The sequence below is a fragment of the Calonectris borealis genome, chromosome 2 (assembly GCF_964195595.1).
Source record: "Calonectris borealis chromosome 2, bCalBor7.hap1.2, whole genome shotgun sequence".
Taxonomy (NCBI): Eukaryota; Metazoa; Chordata; class Aves; order Procellariiformes; family Procellariidae; genus Calonectris; species Calonectris borealis.
The window spans coordinates 99947580-99964378 of record NC_134313.1 but is presented as its reverse complement, the minus strand read 5'-3'; the positions used below and the strand labels follow the sequence as shown (position 1 = coordinate 99964378).

The 16799-nt window shown below is 40.6% G+C and overlaps 1 protein-coding gene across 8 annotated transcripts in view; it reads right to left on the bottom strand.

The window, feature by feature from the left end:
- Positions 1 to 16799, bottom strand: part of ATXN1 (ataxin 1) — a 379215-nt gene that overhangs the window by 200738 nt on the left and 161678 nt on the right. For 7 of the 8 annotated variants that reach the window (XM_075142740.1, XM_075142747.1, XM_075142742.1 and 4 more), the window contains one exon: positions 15912 to 16032. The exons of the other annotated variant lie outside the window; for it this stretch is intronic. The gene's annotated coding sequence lies outside the window, so the exon portion shown is untranslated. The remainder of the gene's footprint in view (positions 1 to 15911; positions 16033 to 16799) is intronic. 8 annotated transcript variants of the gene reach the window in all.

Below are 16799 nucleotides of genomic sequence, written 5' to 3'. Positions count from 1 at the left end.
GGCATCACGCAGAGGTCAGGAGTCTGCCCGGTTTGTACATGCACAGCCGCAGCAGGGGGGGGATTTGCATTTCTTAATACAAGTGCTGCTGTTTCACCCTTTGGACTGGAATGCTGACAATTGCCAGGGATCCAGGATTCCCCAACATCCCGCTGCAAAAGGTACCTCAGAGGGGCTGTTTCTCTGCAGGTTACCACCACTGAGACACAAAGGCACTGCAACGGTTCCAGCGACCTGCCCGGTTTCTCCTCCTGTTTACAGTGGGTAACACACAGCTGAAGGGAGCTGCTTACACTTGGCAAAGGTGCAGAATGGTGCAACTTTGGCATAAATACATTGCAGCACTTCCAACTATCAGTATATAAATATTTCAGAAGGTAAACTGTATTTAGGTTTTGTCTGTTTTTTAAATACACACCTATCTTTTTCAATTGTCTGGTAAGCAATTTGTGCAGAGGAGTATTATACAGTGCAAAAGTATGCCAAAATTGCATTTGTATTCTAAAGATAAAAGTTATCATTAATCACATCAGAAAATAAGAGAGTCTGAAAGTGCAAGATACATTTTTGAAGGGAAAAAGAAGTCACAAGTACCAAAACACTTTCAGAAAGGAGGCTGACAAACTTTTCCTTCCTGTCCCCAAAAAAAGAAAACTCCTTTAACTAGCTTGCACATAGCTGAACAGGTAGAATCAAACTAGCGCAACCTACACCGGCAGTACAAAGCCAAAAATGTGCTCTACATACTCCGTGATAAGGAATTTTGGAAAGCAATGTACCTATCAGCACTATCACCAGCGAAGTGACTTACCAAATAATCTACATAACAAGAAAATTGCCAAAAGCTATCAAGTGATTTATCAACAGTGGGGTAACATCCACAACACTGCGCTACACAGAGCAACAGAACAGAGATATTCCTCTTCCTCTGGGAAGTGGGAAGTCAAGTGGGCTTGGCTTTGGCTGGCCTCTTCTGTTTGCAGAGTACAGTATCATTAGTGATTTTCACCAGTCTCCATCTTTATTTTGCATCCGCTTCGGGGGAAGTTTGTTATACTGTGAATGCAAAGAGGCAACGGTCCTTGGGCTCCATCATGTAGGTAGGCTGCAACTTACTGTGTATTTTCATGTGAAGTGCTGTATTCTCCTTCTGATCTCACCGCATGTTTTTATAAAAAACAGGCAAGAGATAATGAACTTACAGTAAGGGATTGTGCACACACTCATCTGCACACAAATGTGGGGAGAGCAAGCTTGCTTGTTAAAAAAAAAAAAAGGGAAAGTCAGCCCTACTTTATACTTACAAAAGAAAGGTCTCTCTTTAATAAAGCAACCCGTAGCCAAATCTCGACGTTACAGAAGATAACTTAAAATACATCTCAAGCCAGTTTGAGAATGGACACTAAAGACTATACATCCCCATGTGCCTTTTCTTGAACCCACCTGCATGCATATATTTGTCCAAGCGAATCCAAAACACTTTGTAGCCCTGTGCTATTAGCCTTTTTGAGACAGTCTTCATCAAATAATAAATGGGGGAGGGAAGACAGAAATGACAGAAAAACACCTCTCTGCTTCCAACTTTACCTGTATAGGGATAGTCCCAAAACTGGATATAAAATGTCCAATCCTGAAAGGTAATTTTGCCCCAGTTTTCATATGGCATTATTTCAACCTATCTGAAGGGCTTTAAAACTTTTCTGCCTTTATCTGATCAAAATGCTGTCCTTCCTCCTGCAGTCCTGGCATTCTTTGTGGTGAGACTGTTTCAGTATCAATATTAATAGTCAAATGTCAAGTTTGTGACGCTACATTTCCTGTACTATTTAAAGCATTCAGAACAATCATTATCCGTGAAATATTAAAGAGTAAATTTTTGCTACCTGATTACAATTTCAGCAGCCCTAGCTGTGACAGAACAGCACTTACACCAGTCACATGCAATTTTACATAGAGATGTATTGTTCAGCTTTTCTAGCAGTACTCATACATTTCCCGAAATTGGCTTTTGTTGTTTTTAGTAAAGCTACACATTTATTCTTTTTCTGGAGCGCAACTGAGCCCTGAATATCAATTGAATTTATAGTATTTAGTATTTCAGACTTTTGTTCCACATATATTCCCCAACTGATAGCAACTTTAACATATAGTGAACCACTGAGCTTTTTTTTTTTTAGTATTTAAGAAATAGTAATTCTTTCCTTTATCATTTCTACTGCTCTTAAAGAAAATAATCTTTCATTTTTGCCTTTTTTTTTCCCTGTTTCAGTATTTAGTTGAGTCTCTTTCTTTTGTAATTATCTAGACTGTGGTTACGTATCTTTGGCTATAAGGAGTATTTTTATTACAACATGTAGGTGTCTTTAAAAGCAACACACATTAGAGCCGCACAGCTGAAAATGCACTGAACTGCCACTCCTTCCTACCAAGCTGCCAAAGTTTTGGAGAAGCTTTCATATAACAGTTCAAACTGAAAATAATGAATGCCTATTCCCGTATACAGAAAGGTGCATGTTAATTAGATAGATACATTTTTCTCCTTATCAAAGAACAGCTTTATGAGGAATGCACAAAAACCACGTCAAGCCTTCCATTAACAGACAACACTACAAGCTACAGATCAAAATGAAATATCCCAAATAACTCAAGGAAAGCTTTATTTTCAGTGTATGGCTTGATCGTGCTATGAAGTACTTCAGTATCATTGTACAGGTCAGTTATTTCCACTGTTCTCCCCTCTGAAATGGAGCCTGACTTCAGGACGTGCACGGTTCTTTCAGTCTTCATTAACTTCACTCCAAATTTGAGCCAAAGGGGTCCGATCCTAATCCTCCAAAAGTCAACAGGAGGAACGCCAGTGGGAACAGGGCCTAAAACAACATGTCTACAGTAGTCAACAACTCTGAGTTATATAAATACTTGCTACTATCTCTATACTGACTAGTCATCAATATTTCCATTATAAACCTTGTACTTGGGGACGTCTGTATGTTGGATGCTATCCATACTTCTCTCCAGCCAGCTGAAAGGAATTGTTTTTGAGTGATACAGGACACCTCCCTCTCCTCCAGAGACCTGCAGACAACTAACAGAACCCTCATTTTTCACACAAATCAACAGGATCCCACCATCTTAGGCTGAAATCTGGTTTACCTGCTTTGCTACTATGTGCTTTTGCAGGGTCATAAAAGGAAGCTTTGGTTTTGTTTCAGGAAATCAAGGGCTACCAGCTTTTTCATGTAGGATGTCATGACATGAAATAATCAGGGCTAGAAATGTAACAATGAGGTTTAAACAACACAAATACAACAACAGCTCATGAATAATGTGCCCTGCAATTCTTCATCATTCTGTTTACACTGCTTTCAGAGTTATAAATGAAGTAATAAACAGCAAAATCCAGTCTGCCAAAATTAGAAGCCTGTCAAAAATGCTTTTTAAAAAATGGCAGGGATAATACTAATATCACAACCAGTATTCTTCCCACTCCAATCAGCGAAACTATCCTTGAATTTGATCTCCTGTTGCACCCAGAAGGACGGCTATGTTTGTCTACAGAGCCACCGCACTATTATAGCTGAACTGATTATTTTAAAGTGTTTGAAGTACCTTGAGCATGACAGAAGACACAGAAAAACAAATTCCATTCGATAATGTGCAATTCATACTAATGTTAATTAATTCACATTCACAACATAAGCTGAAGCTGTTCAAAAAAACCCATTACGGCATATTCTGAGAACAAGTACTAGGAGCAAAACACAAAACTTGGCTTAGTTTAACCAACGTGCCGACACAACTTTATACATCTTTCTAAAACGAGCCCGAGGCTTCCTTCTCCTACCTGCTCCTGGAGGGATGCCAGTATTAGGCCCACCAAACTGATCAAGAATCAGCTCTAGAAGTATTTCTTCTTCTTCTTACAGACATTAGTTGTTAAAAGGGCCGATATTAACAGTTTTCAGCAGTGATGTAGGTAAAATGTGAGTGGAACTGCTTCATGGCCTAGTTGTGAGGTCTAGCTGAAGGAACAGGGCGTACATGTCGCCCCTAACTTTTGCAGTAAAATATGATCATTCCTTCTCTTGCCCTTCCAGGAGTCCTCTGCATCTACTCATTCATCTTCAGGCCTCCCTGGGCGCCTGGAAGCCGAACCACGCGATGGACAGGCATTTGCAAAATGGTCCTACCACTGCTCCCCCCGAATTTCCAACCGCTCACCCACGTAACATATAATCCTGCTGAGGAAAACTTGCTTTGAGACCCCGGAGCACCCCGCTCTGCAGAAGCTGGGCCAGAAACTGCATGACAGACACCAGTAACACGGCACTGGCTAGGTGAGGTGAGCCCTACATGGAGGCTCGTCGCAGGCTGTTTCTCTGGGGCCTGCTTCTCAGTGTTTTTGTCTGAGGTACCAACACGCAGAGTTTGTACACTTACGTTGACAGGTGATCGGCTTTGCTCTCAGTGGTAATGAAAATTTCTTTTGAAGTCCTGAACCAAGTAAGGGATGACCCAGGTCAGTATTCACACATTGCACACCACAGCCTCTCTCAAACACAAGGAAAGAAAAAAAGAAAAAAAACACAAAACCAAACAAAAAAAACCCCAAAACACACACACCACAAACAACAAAAAGCCCAGCTACAGAGCAAACCCCACTTACACACACCACAAAAGCTCTTATTTTCCATGCCCATCCAAGAACACAAATTGTCTGAAGGCTGAATACCAGCTCTCCACAAAAGACCTCTGAGCCCGTCGGAGCGTCCCAGCTCCCTGCCAGCCTGCCGGCTCCGAACAACCAGGCACTTGCACGTAACAAAACTGCCCTCAACCTGCTATAGCAACACACTCAGCATCCAGACATCAGCTTCTTTTCATTGCATACCTACTTGTTCAGGCCCCTCTAAAAAATGCACGCAAAAACTTTACTAGTAAGAAGGGAAATCAGTGGCTACAACTGCAAAGCGCCGTGTTGCTAGCCAGAGACGAAGAGCACACAATCCGATGCTGAATGACTGCCAGCAAGGAGGAGTCCCAGCTTAAGGCCTCAAAACCGCTTGGAAAGCTGTTGCCTGGCTGATTATGTCCCCCTGGAAAGGGTAAGGTTTCAGAGCAGTGTGCGCAGCAGATTAGACGCATGGCTCCCATGCACAGCCAGCAGAAGCTACAGATCTGAACCGCCACACGTACCCTGCAAATACATCCTGGTGCGTACTCACACTGTAACGTGTCTCTGAGCTCCGCAGTTATAAAAATAATAGCAGTACCAGTGAAACCGTAGTCCATGGGCAGTGACCACAATACATGCTGAACTCCCTCTGAAACGAACCGGTCCATAAGAAATTTTAAAAACCAAGTGAAGGATGTGGTAAAGCTCCTATCAAAAAAATAGTAAGGGCAGTGTCCCTTTGAAAAAAAGGGACAATTTGGCATTTGCAGTGTGTACAAGATGTCTTCATACACTTTCCTGATTCCTTGCCAGTAACTATTCAAAAAAGACCACTTAACAAGCAAACAGGTCTTCAGCACAACAAATAATAAAAAAGAGAGCAAAGCCTGTGCTATTTAAATATCATGAAACATTCTGCTAATCATGCACAGATGGAAGTACAGACGCTTCTGCCAGACGCCTTGTTCAGAAACTTTGCTCTATTTTTAATTATTTGATGCACAGAGGACCTGTTTGCTGATTAAAAGGGCACTGCCTTTAAAAGGACTCCATCAATATGGAGCCTAGTCTTGTTTTTAATGGAGGATTTTAAAAGCAGTAACTCATACCTCCAAGCTCCCTGCACCAATTTTTGTAATCTTATAAGCATGTGGTTGGTTTTTTTCAGATGCTTCTCTCACCTTGGGAAACTGTCTACATACAGGAAAAGTGAAACTAACTACACCCAAGCTATTGTTAAATACACTGAGTAAATCCATTTGGAAAATGTGTATTTTCCTCTAATATCCTTTAGTTTGTATCTTTTTTGGTGTACTTATAACAAGAAGGGGTATCAATTTTCAGATAAAAGCATTATTTTTTACAGTTTTCTGTTCAGTCAAAAGCCTAGTTTTTTGAGGAAACATCATCTCCAAAATTAACAACCAAAATACTTATTAAATTGTTGGGTTTTTTTTAAATCTACTATAACCACATTATCATTCCAATAGTCAGTTCTCGGCAAAAACAGAGTGATACACAAAAAGAACCACCCTCACATTTTTTCACTTCATACCTTCTGTGAACTTCACTCATTCGGTGGGTACTTCATTCCTGTACTTCTCCATAGCAGTCCAGGAATTTTTTCCTCACTGAAGAGCCTCACTCAAAATGCATACCATGTTCAATTTCTTTTCTTTTTCTCAATGAAGTGCTTTTCAAACATTCTTTTTTGGTTTAGCTAACATTTTATCTTGAAAGTTTTGCAACCTGTTACTACAGAACTTTGCCACTGGAGCAGAGTCACGGTATGAGAACGACTGGAAGTCCAAGGAAAACTGACCAAGCTGTTACTTTTGTCCCACCAGTGTGAGTATGACACGTGAAAATCGTATCATATTTTTAAAGCTTACTAACATTAACAATTTGAAGTGCTGCTATTAACACAGTAAAAGAATCCTTTGATTAGCAGACCACATGATATGATAATAAAGTAACGGTGACCCCATCATATTATGAACAAATGATCCAAAGGGGGTGGCTCCTGGCTCATGCTCAGGTACAGAGAAAAGAACTGATTTTTTTTTTTTTTTTAAAAAACAATGCCAGCATGTAATATTATACAAACAAATATATGCAACTGATTTGTTAGAGACCAGCTGACAAGACTGAAAAGCAAGATGCCTGCTGAAGAGACACCGCAGCTGAAGCCAGGGAAGACTGGCAGGGGCACGCAGGACTGAAAATCCAATGTTCAGCAAGGGAAACGGGCACTCACAGTGAAGCTTCAGAGAAGAAATAAAGGGGTTTTTCCCATGAGGAGAAAGGGAAGGCTGTATGGAGAGGCTTGTCCAGGCAGATCATCGGGGTTGCAAAGCTCAGAATCCATCTATGACTAACGAGGAAGGAAGAGATGTAGATGAAACAACATTCAAATTTGCAGTTCTGCAGAAAATTGCTCAGGTATTGAAACCCTCTGAGCAGAAATGGATTTTAGACACGTAGAAACACACACAAAAAATCAAGCCAAAGAAAGGGCCAACTCACAATCAAAGTATCATGCAGGTAACAAACCCGGCGAGGGAGCCGTACAAGTAGGTCAGATACGCAGCAGCGAGAACTGCTGAGCACGGGAGAATCTCAGTAGAGAAGGGGGTGAGGAGAAAAATTAATTGGCCAGCAATAAAAGAATAAAGTCTGGAAAAAGTTAAAACGGGACAGAAGGATGAAAGGGCAAAACACTGCTTGGGCTATATACAGAAAGGTTAGTCTAACTCAACACATTCACCTGAAGCACGAGAAGGAAAGAAGACCGATGACTGAGGAACAGTTTTCATTCCCTCTTCACTTGGAGGAAAAGCAAATGCTCAACTGCCGTATCTACCAAACTCAACTACCAAACAAGCAGCGTCTGATCAGCAATGCTGACCCGCCGGCAACAGCTCCGAATCCAGAGGGCCCCAACACATCCCAGAGACCCCAGGCCAGATCCCATGCTCTGTCACACCACATTTACACCCACGTGGTTCCATTTAAACCATCCAAGTAAGTCACGGAGGTGGGAACCCGACCCCTTATTCCACCGCTGCCTTTGGCTGAGCGCCTCAGTGCGACGCAGAACACGCACAGTTCACGTTAAACAAGATAAGGAGCATAAAAACCTGGTTGCTGCAGCACAGGCTGCACAGCGCTACTGATTTCATAGAGACACTCCGGCTGAGCTGTATAAACAGCACCAAACGCTGCAGCCAGCCAGCTGACAGCTCAGACGAACGCACTTCATAGCCGAGCTGCACATGTAGCAGAAGTGTGTCTTAGTTTGCATTTCTTCCATTCCGTAACAGCCAACATGACATTCAACAAGTTCGACTCCTTAGGTAACAGGGGCGTACTTGACTGCTGCTGTTTAACGTATTTCAGATGCTTACTATAAACCTTTTACGCACCTCAATTTTCCTTAGGGCCCTTTCTGGCTGTACTCTAACAGCTAACAACATCTGGATAGTAGTGTCATGTAACAAATGTCATACTTCCACTCAGGAATTACTTCAATTCACTCAGTCACTACACACTGTATTCCCCCGACTCTGCAGCTGAGCTGCGATCAAAATAAACTAGCAGCGACCGACAAACGGCAGGACGTACCCATGCCGGTTTGCATCATTCTCACAGCTGAAGACCAGGCACCAGGACTGAGTTATTCTGTCAGCTTGTGCAAATATGGAACAAAATACAGACTTTTACTCCTTCTTCGGTCCTTCCAGTATTGTAGTATCACATATATTTTAAGACACTATATAACATACTTGTGCGCTATCCAAACAAACACACAGTGCAATTTTAAACTATAAATTACTGGTCCATAAGATCCACCATCATCCTCCTTCCCTGTAAAATAGAACACAGACGCATTACAGAGGCGGCACTGCAGTGTCTCTTATCTCCCCACAATTTAATCAACTGTCAAGTTCACAAAGGAAATCACAAGTGATTTCCAAGACTGTGTCATTAACAACAAAAATATCAGGCCAGATCACAGCAGAGATCCAAGAAAATTTAGCAAGACTGATAAGTAGAAAACCTGAAACTCATCCCTGATTCAAAGAGGAGACAGACAAGACCTAAGCAAAGAGGTGAAGCAGCTTCTCAGTTCTGCAAACTAGGAGATGCAAAGGCAAAGCGTTTGCCCAGATCCACCAGTTCATCTTTGGCTATTCCATAAGCAAGTGTTGCTCACAGAGGAGACACGCTAACACGGCCCAGGGTAGCTGGTGGGGAAAAAGGAAAAGAGAATCCAGAGGAAACAAACACAAAATCTAGGATGTATTAGTTCTCTCATCTGTAATAAAGTAGGGGGGAAGGTACCGTTTCATGTGGGTGTCAGGGAGACAACAGCAGTTGTCAACAGAGAAACCTCCACCGTATGTTAATGAGTTGGGTTTTGTTTGTTTGTTTTAAACCAGATGCTCAAATCTTAAGACGTTAGTATGTAACTAAAATCTTGTGCTAACTGAAAGATCATGTTCACGATATTCGTATGGTAGTGTTTTACTTGCATAATATTGATAGAAATACCAGTATCGGTGTGTCTGGGGCCAAACCTTTTACTCGAAAGTTCAATCTTAATGACAAGCGACATTGCCTCGCCTTGCTGAGGGAAGAAAATACCCTGGGCCAAATCTGTACTCCTTAAGCACAATATCTTCTGAAATCACAGGCATTGCAGCCTGAGTGGAGTCTCAGTCTTTGGGGAAATGCTGCTAAGCTCAAAAAGGAAGGTGAACAGAGGGTGGTTTGGACAATTCACGGGAGGACAGACCACCTCTGAGCAGGTGGTTGAAGATCAGCCCAAATCACCATCTAGTAACTCTTTGGCTGCCTCTGTAGAATGAATATGACACTGCGGCTCGGGATACACGTCCCTCCACAGCAGCTATAATGGTTTGTAGAAGGATCTGTCAAGGGATGACTCCCGGGTGTGTAAGAGAACCTTTCAGATCACAGGTGGGGCATTCTGCTCAGTCATATTTCTTTTCTGATTCTTACGGAGGATTTCTGTTTTCAGCAATGCCTATACAGCACTACCTGAGATACCTTCATTAAAAAAACTAAATAGGATAAAAAATAAATTTTAAAAAATTGAAAAAATGATTCAATGACCTTCTGTTGGGTTTTAATTGCTTATTTTATAATGCTCCCTACTTACTGCATTTTATAAAATGCAAAATTTTATGTTTTACCATCTTGTATCTTTGCTTTTAAAACATGACACATCCTGTAGAGAAAAAAAAAATCCAAAAGCAAAATGGAACTTATTTTTGTATTAAAAAAATTTTTAAAATATTCACCCAAGCTACAGCAAACATACAGACAGATAGAAAGTAATTGTGTTCGTATTTGAATCCTGTACTTCAAGCCACCTTTGATCAACTTGATTAATATTCCCTTCAAAAGATTTTATAGCTGGTGTACTTCATGAACACAATTAAAGTAAATTAATCTGTTCTGAATTCTGTGTTTCATAAAATTACTGTTCCTCTGATTAATTTTACAAAAAACACATGTAACTACATACAAATGCGTTCTTCTCACTGATAAAACAAGCCTGTGACATAGCTTCCAGTACTGGCCAAAAGATATCATTGTGAGTATCTAATAAATCAGCAAGCCTGATGATGCAATGTCATGTGAGCTAATACAAAAAATACTACACTTCTTATTGAAGTAAAAGAAAAAATAGCCCAATTCTCAGTTTATAGCACCGGCTCAGCTAAAATGCAACTCTTCAGGTATCAGTATCTGTGGGGTATATAATCAAAGCTAGTTGAAGTGACTAGTCAAAGTGACTGCAGCTGATCCACAAACCTTCCTCTGCTGAAGTCAATAATAAAATCTTAATCAAATTCAATAGCATGGTTTCACACGGTTGAATTTCAGAGACACCGGGTCTGAACAGCACCCATCTGACTCCCGATCTGCAAGAGAGACTCATTTTGACCTTACCAGGACTGCCACGAGCAGGCTGATGTCACTTCACCCCATAAATCCCCTCGCCTGGCACTGTAGCTAAGCGCCGCTGAACTCAGGTACCCTCTAGGAACACTGCGATGTTGTAATTAGCAGTGAGACTTGTAATGCATTCCCCAGCCAGAAACAAGGGTTGCTGTGGCCACTAGAGTAAAAGAATGTGAAAACGGATTGGGGAAGAATAAAAAAGACAGGTAACAGTAGAGAAAACACAGTGATAATTTATTTAAGTATCTCATATTAAAACAACACAACAATCACCAGTATCAGCTGAACTGTCAAATAGTTATTACAAGGAACAGTGGGGTTTTTTAAAGAATAAGATTTCCTTTAAATTGATTACTTCAGTGGAGAGGAGAAATGATACACAGAAGATATCCCTGACAGAAGCTTCTGCTTCTTAATGTCTAAATGTTAGGTTTTGTTTTGGTTTTTTTGAGAAATGATGTATTTAACACCCTGTTTGCAGTGCAACAGTAATCTAAACCCCTCTTTTATTTTTTGGCAAATGTTGCGCATCACTCACGTTCAGCTTACCGTTAACTGTGAACTGTTAACATGTCTTAGTGTGGTTTCAATGTTCCTATGGCAAGGCTAAACAGCACTTAGAAAACAATGATATCCCCAGGCCCGCACTGTAGTTTCTGAAGCACAGATTAAGCATGGTATTCCGCTCAACAAGCTCATCACTGTTAAGTAACTCATCAGAAAATAAAGAGGGAATTATCAAATGGGAATTGCCAAGTAATTAGTTCTCTGAAGCAGATGACATACAACTGTTAAAGGGAGGGGCTTCTCTGTTAGTCATATGTCAGAGTAGAGCCTACTAATCTGTAAATAAAAATGCATTACGTATGATTAGGGCTATGGGTTTTTAACCACTCGTGGTACATGGAGAATAAACTTACAACTTCTTCTAGTGCAATAATGCACTAGGATTTTTTTTTTTCTCTTGCATACAGTGAATTTTCAAACCATTCTGGATCTACTTGCTGTCAGACTATCTGGGGAAAGCTATGAACACAGCACACCACCAGGGAGGGGATGTGCTCAGGGGCTAAGGAAGAGGAGAAACGCTTTTACTATCATATTATTTTGAAAAATCACTCTCTACGCAGCTACTACACATGGCACTGAAAAGGAACCGCACCAATGAGAAAATACTCACTATCACAAAAATTCCGAGCACAGTAAAGAAGGATTAAGCCTGCTTTTTGTAATTATCCTTCTCCATTAAAGCCTAACTTTCTTTTAAGTAGCTGGCCTCACAGAAATGTTAAATTTACAAAACTATAAGAGCCTTCACGCGTGGGTACCTGACAAACAAAAATGTGGTAACAGTCACAACCACACTCCAATATGAGTGAGAAACACTTCAACATTTGTACTTTTTATAGAGCAAGAAGCGATTCAATACACCCTTACGTCAGGTTTTCAGCTAGTCCCAAAATGAGTTGATCATGCTAAGTAACTGATCAGAAAATAAAGAAGGAATCATCAAGCTTGGGGCTTGCCTCCATCACAGTATCTCACCATGAGAAACCCTTCAGCTAACACGCTCAAATCCAGATGCTGCCACTTGGGCTAACTTTCAGCCAAAAGCATGCCCTGAGGCATGGCAAAACCCACCGGCATGTCCCTACCCAACCCACGCAGCCGAGGAAGAGGGCAGGAGGAGGGCATGCACAGATGCTGAGGCCTATACACAACTGCACATCACATCTAGTCATCTCACCACTTTCAGCCCTCGGCACATAGAAGTTCTCCATCTCTCTAATACTTACTCTAACATCTCAAAGCCCATACTATAAAGTAACGCTAACAAGTTACGTGCGTGGGACAGCAAGTCTCTTATTCCATTTGCAGATATACCTTTTTAAAACAGAAGTTGGAAGGTGAATCAAACCTCAGGTCTTGGCTTACACTGCATTATGAACGTGAGCCTTGTGTTTTTATGTGGACAGATCACTACACCCAACTCCATTTACACTTTAGACCGTGTTACAAAACTTTCAGTCAGACACCAACAGAGCAAAACGTGAAAGGTCAGGGCTCAGGTGAGGGAGTAGGGCTGAGGGGATGGCAAAGCCTCATTTCTAAGATGTCAGTCTGCACTCACATCGCTTCATTTAATTGACCTTACAGTTCTTCACTTACACACAAAACAAACAATTTAAAAAAAAATTATTTCTAATTACTATCCAATTATACCTAGTTCACATCTCCATTTCACTTGTGCTCTTAATACGTTCACAATCTCCATCGCATACCTTCTTTTAGCCCTACAGCTACTGTAGGCCTTACTGAACAGTATTACAGGGAAGAAATAACCAGCTGGGATAAAAGGACACCAATAAGGCAATCAAAAAGCCACCATTGGACACACTCATATAGAGATGGATTAGCATTTTTTATGTTCTCTACAAAGTACTTTAAAAGGATAGATTGTTGTTCATTTACAGACAGCAGTGGCCACAAGTCTGCATAAAACAAAAACTATGTCTTACATAAAAAATAAGCCACATTAGGTAGTGTACAGACATACTTACGGAAAATTCAGAAAAAAAAAATTCTTACAAATGGGCTGTGGCTGTAAATTCAACCAAATACTATAATATGATTAATAGATATCAAGTGACTCAACAGTGGAAAAGATTAAAAAGAACTCTTCAGTTGTTAAAATGTCCAGTGTCTCATGCAAAATCCTCTCAACACAACTGTTTAAAAGAAAGCATTGAGTCATTTGCCTACGTGGAAGGAGGCAGTGCACGCTCTGAACAAATAACAATAACTCTAGGTTTTTTACAGCAGGCTAAAATTAACTACAGTCATGATTTTAAAAAAAAAAAAAAGCTGTATCTCTGTTTATTTATTTTTATTTTATTTTTACTAACCCCTGTGTCCTTATTCAGGCAAGATGCTTAGCAGGCCCTGCAAGAATGCTGCTTGAATTGGAAGGGTAAGCACGCCTGGAGCTCACACACAGCAGCGACATTACTCCCTGAAGCCATGCGATTCCTCAGGCCGTGTGTATCGCCATTAGGCCTAAATTAAGGTTCCTGAGATCTGATTTTTGATGCGTTCAGTCAAACGTGCCTGATGTTCGGTCCCTCTGACAGACTCCGTCATAATAACTCAGGGCTGCCTAAAACGGAGCGGGGCTGTTGCCACCTTCCCCCCGAAACAAATGTGAAAGCCGGAAAAGACGATGGGTCTTAGCACGCGATGCTCCATCTCGAGCTGTGAAACCTATCTGTGGCTGCTCACTGCACGGCGCCGGGTCACGTTTCCTTCACATGTTACTGCTGTGAGCTCCCGCCTGTTACATCCAGTGACAGAGAACGTTTATAAGCAGGCAGTCTCTACCCCAGTAACTTTTATTTCACTTATTTAGTTTTACAGTGGGTGTGATTTTGATTGTTCCCTAGAGAAAATGAGAACTAAGTAACAAGGCCAACAGGGGTACCCCGAACTCAGTGACTAAAATGTCCAACAACAAGAAAAGAAGCCAAAACAAATCTGACCCAAGGTCCACAAAAACAACACTACACCTCAAGCTGCATTGGTACAGAAAAAAGCAGCATAGTACTATATTCCTGTCATGCCTCTGACCCAGACTTAACGAGGTTACTTTTTCTACCCAAAAAGTCTGCTTAACATCTGATATATTCTTTCTCAAGTAATCGCAGGAAATGCCAGATGCTAAAATATTCGAGATGACTTAGCAATACATTGTGCGTAACACAACCTGATTATTCACAGGATTTGACCGATACACTATCAACAATTACTTCTTCTAATTAAGAGATAGAAGCCTTTCCTGTACTAACAATTTCTGTAACTCGATGCAATTTCATACAACCTAAGCTAATTCTGAAAAAAATTAAATGCTTTGTGGAAATGTTAGTGTCGTAACAAAAAGCTTCCTTCTATTCGATCTCCCAAGTCAATAGCTGCTACCAAGTCAGTTTTCTTCCAAAACTGAAAGACGAAATGCGTTAGCGCACGGGCACTTTGTCTGGTTTTTCACTCTCAAGAAATTCTTATGGCTCCGAAGAGATATAGTGGTTACAATCCACCCCCACCATTCAAGCTCATTTGTAAACCATAACAGGCATGTCTTTGCATGTAAATACTTGCTTAGACAACTTCCCTTTAAAGCACAGCACCCTACCCCGCAGCCACAATAAAATGTAAATTATGTGCTGCATACTTCTTTGTGACATGCTGTATACATTAAAAAGTTATTCTGCAAGGGAGACCTTCTGATCAGCCCCTCATAAATAGAACGCTATAGTAATTAAGTTTTCTGGCTGTAAATAGAAAAAAAATCCTTTGATTTTCTGCAAGTACCCACTAAATTTAATTTTCTTTTCTTTAAAGACACAGGCAATTTTCTTACAACCCTTTATCTTTTTTTTTTTAAGCATTAGCAGTATCGCCAATCCCAAGCACTCAAAAATCATATAAAAGGTCCAAAAAACCAGGCTGGCTTAATGACAATCAGATTAAAGAAATAAAATAAAAATTTATGTTCTTTTTATTGGCAGTGTGATCGTTGAGCCTTGCGATTTGGTTTTTTCAAGGTATTCTCCACAACCATATGGGAAGGAGAAAGAGAGGTGAAGGAGAGCAGACTGATATATATGCGCGCTATTACATCCTGTCTGGCTACAGCATTTCAGGGAAAAAAATCAGAAGAATTGAAAATATTCCTCAAATCAGATTAAAAGACACCCAGGCACATCAGTAGTGACTAGTTATCCTGGGAAGTATCCTTATGCCGGACAAAGTTTAGTGCACAGGAGGAACTCAGGACACTGGAAAAGTCAAGCAGGCTACAAGCAACAAGAACCACTGAAAACGTTCATAAAAGCGCAGGAAAGATTTATACAATTTTACGCATGGCATTTTACAACAAAAAATGAAAGCCTGTAAACTTTTCCATTGATACTATTATCTTTTAGTAACTGAATATGCTCTGACCTGAGGTGAGCATAAAACCACTCATCTGGAACCCACTGTCCTGCAAGTCACCGAACTGAGTCACCAGAGTTAATGGAATTTTTCTGACGAGAGTTTCTCAAGGACCTCTACTGCCAGGCAAGGGAAGTACAAATGTATCACAGGCAGGTAATCGTACAGACACTGGTAAGGTGTCCACGCTAATTAAAGCCGAGAGCAGACAGTGCACACTTGTTAGAGGAAATAAAAAGCATTATATTCTCACCTTATTGGCAGTGCATATCTGTACGGTGAAGACAAAAACGAAGGTGGTCACTGTCCTACAGGGGTCAAGAATAAATTCACAGCTTGTATTGCTTGCCCATCTGGCTTGGCCTGCAATGTGACTGTTGATCCAGTAGTTGAGGAGATGGAAACCAAAATAAAAAGAAACAAAAACACAGTTAAGAGTCAAACAATTTACAACATGCTACGACATCCCAAGGAAGACTGAGAGAGACTGCTTTTGCTATTACTCAAGCACAAATAAACTATAGATTTAATCCTGCAGACAGAGTACATACAGGAGAGAGCAGAGCCCATTTATTCAAACTGAGTGCTCTCTTCCTAAATGTGATCTTAATGAGGTGAAGAATCATGAGTGAGTTGAGATGACTGTCTTCACTGCCAACAGAACATATTTTATTTGAGGAGGGGCATCATCCAGAAAACATACTGCTGCAACTACTACTATCAGGTGAAAAATAATCAGCTTTGGGAATGCGACATTACCTTGGGCACTACTTTGTCATTAATGGTGGCATGCTAGAGTCAATGCATATTACTGCAAATTCCCACATAATATAAACAAAGGAAAACTCTACCAAAGTGAATTTTTTTTTCTATTTCTGTATTTTTGCTCAGTAAAATTACGAAGAGCCAGCATTGAATTTCTGCTGACATCACATATTAAACAAAATACATTTTGTTTTTCCACTTGGAATCTCACCAAATATTTTTATCACTCTTGGGACAATAAAAGGATTTAGTGGGACCATTTCTCCCTCACTGAGAAGCATTTTTGTTGTTTCAGTTTATGAGCACACTTACTCGTTCCTATTTATGGAAGGATTTACACACATACTTAACTCTATATAGGTTCTTTAATCAATCC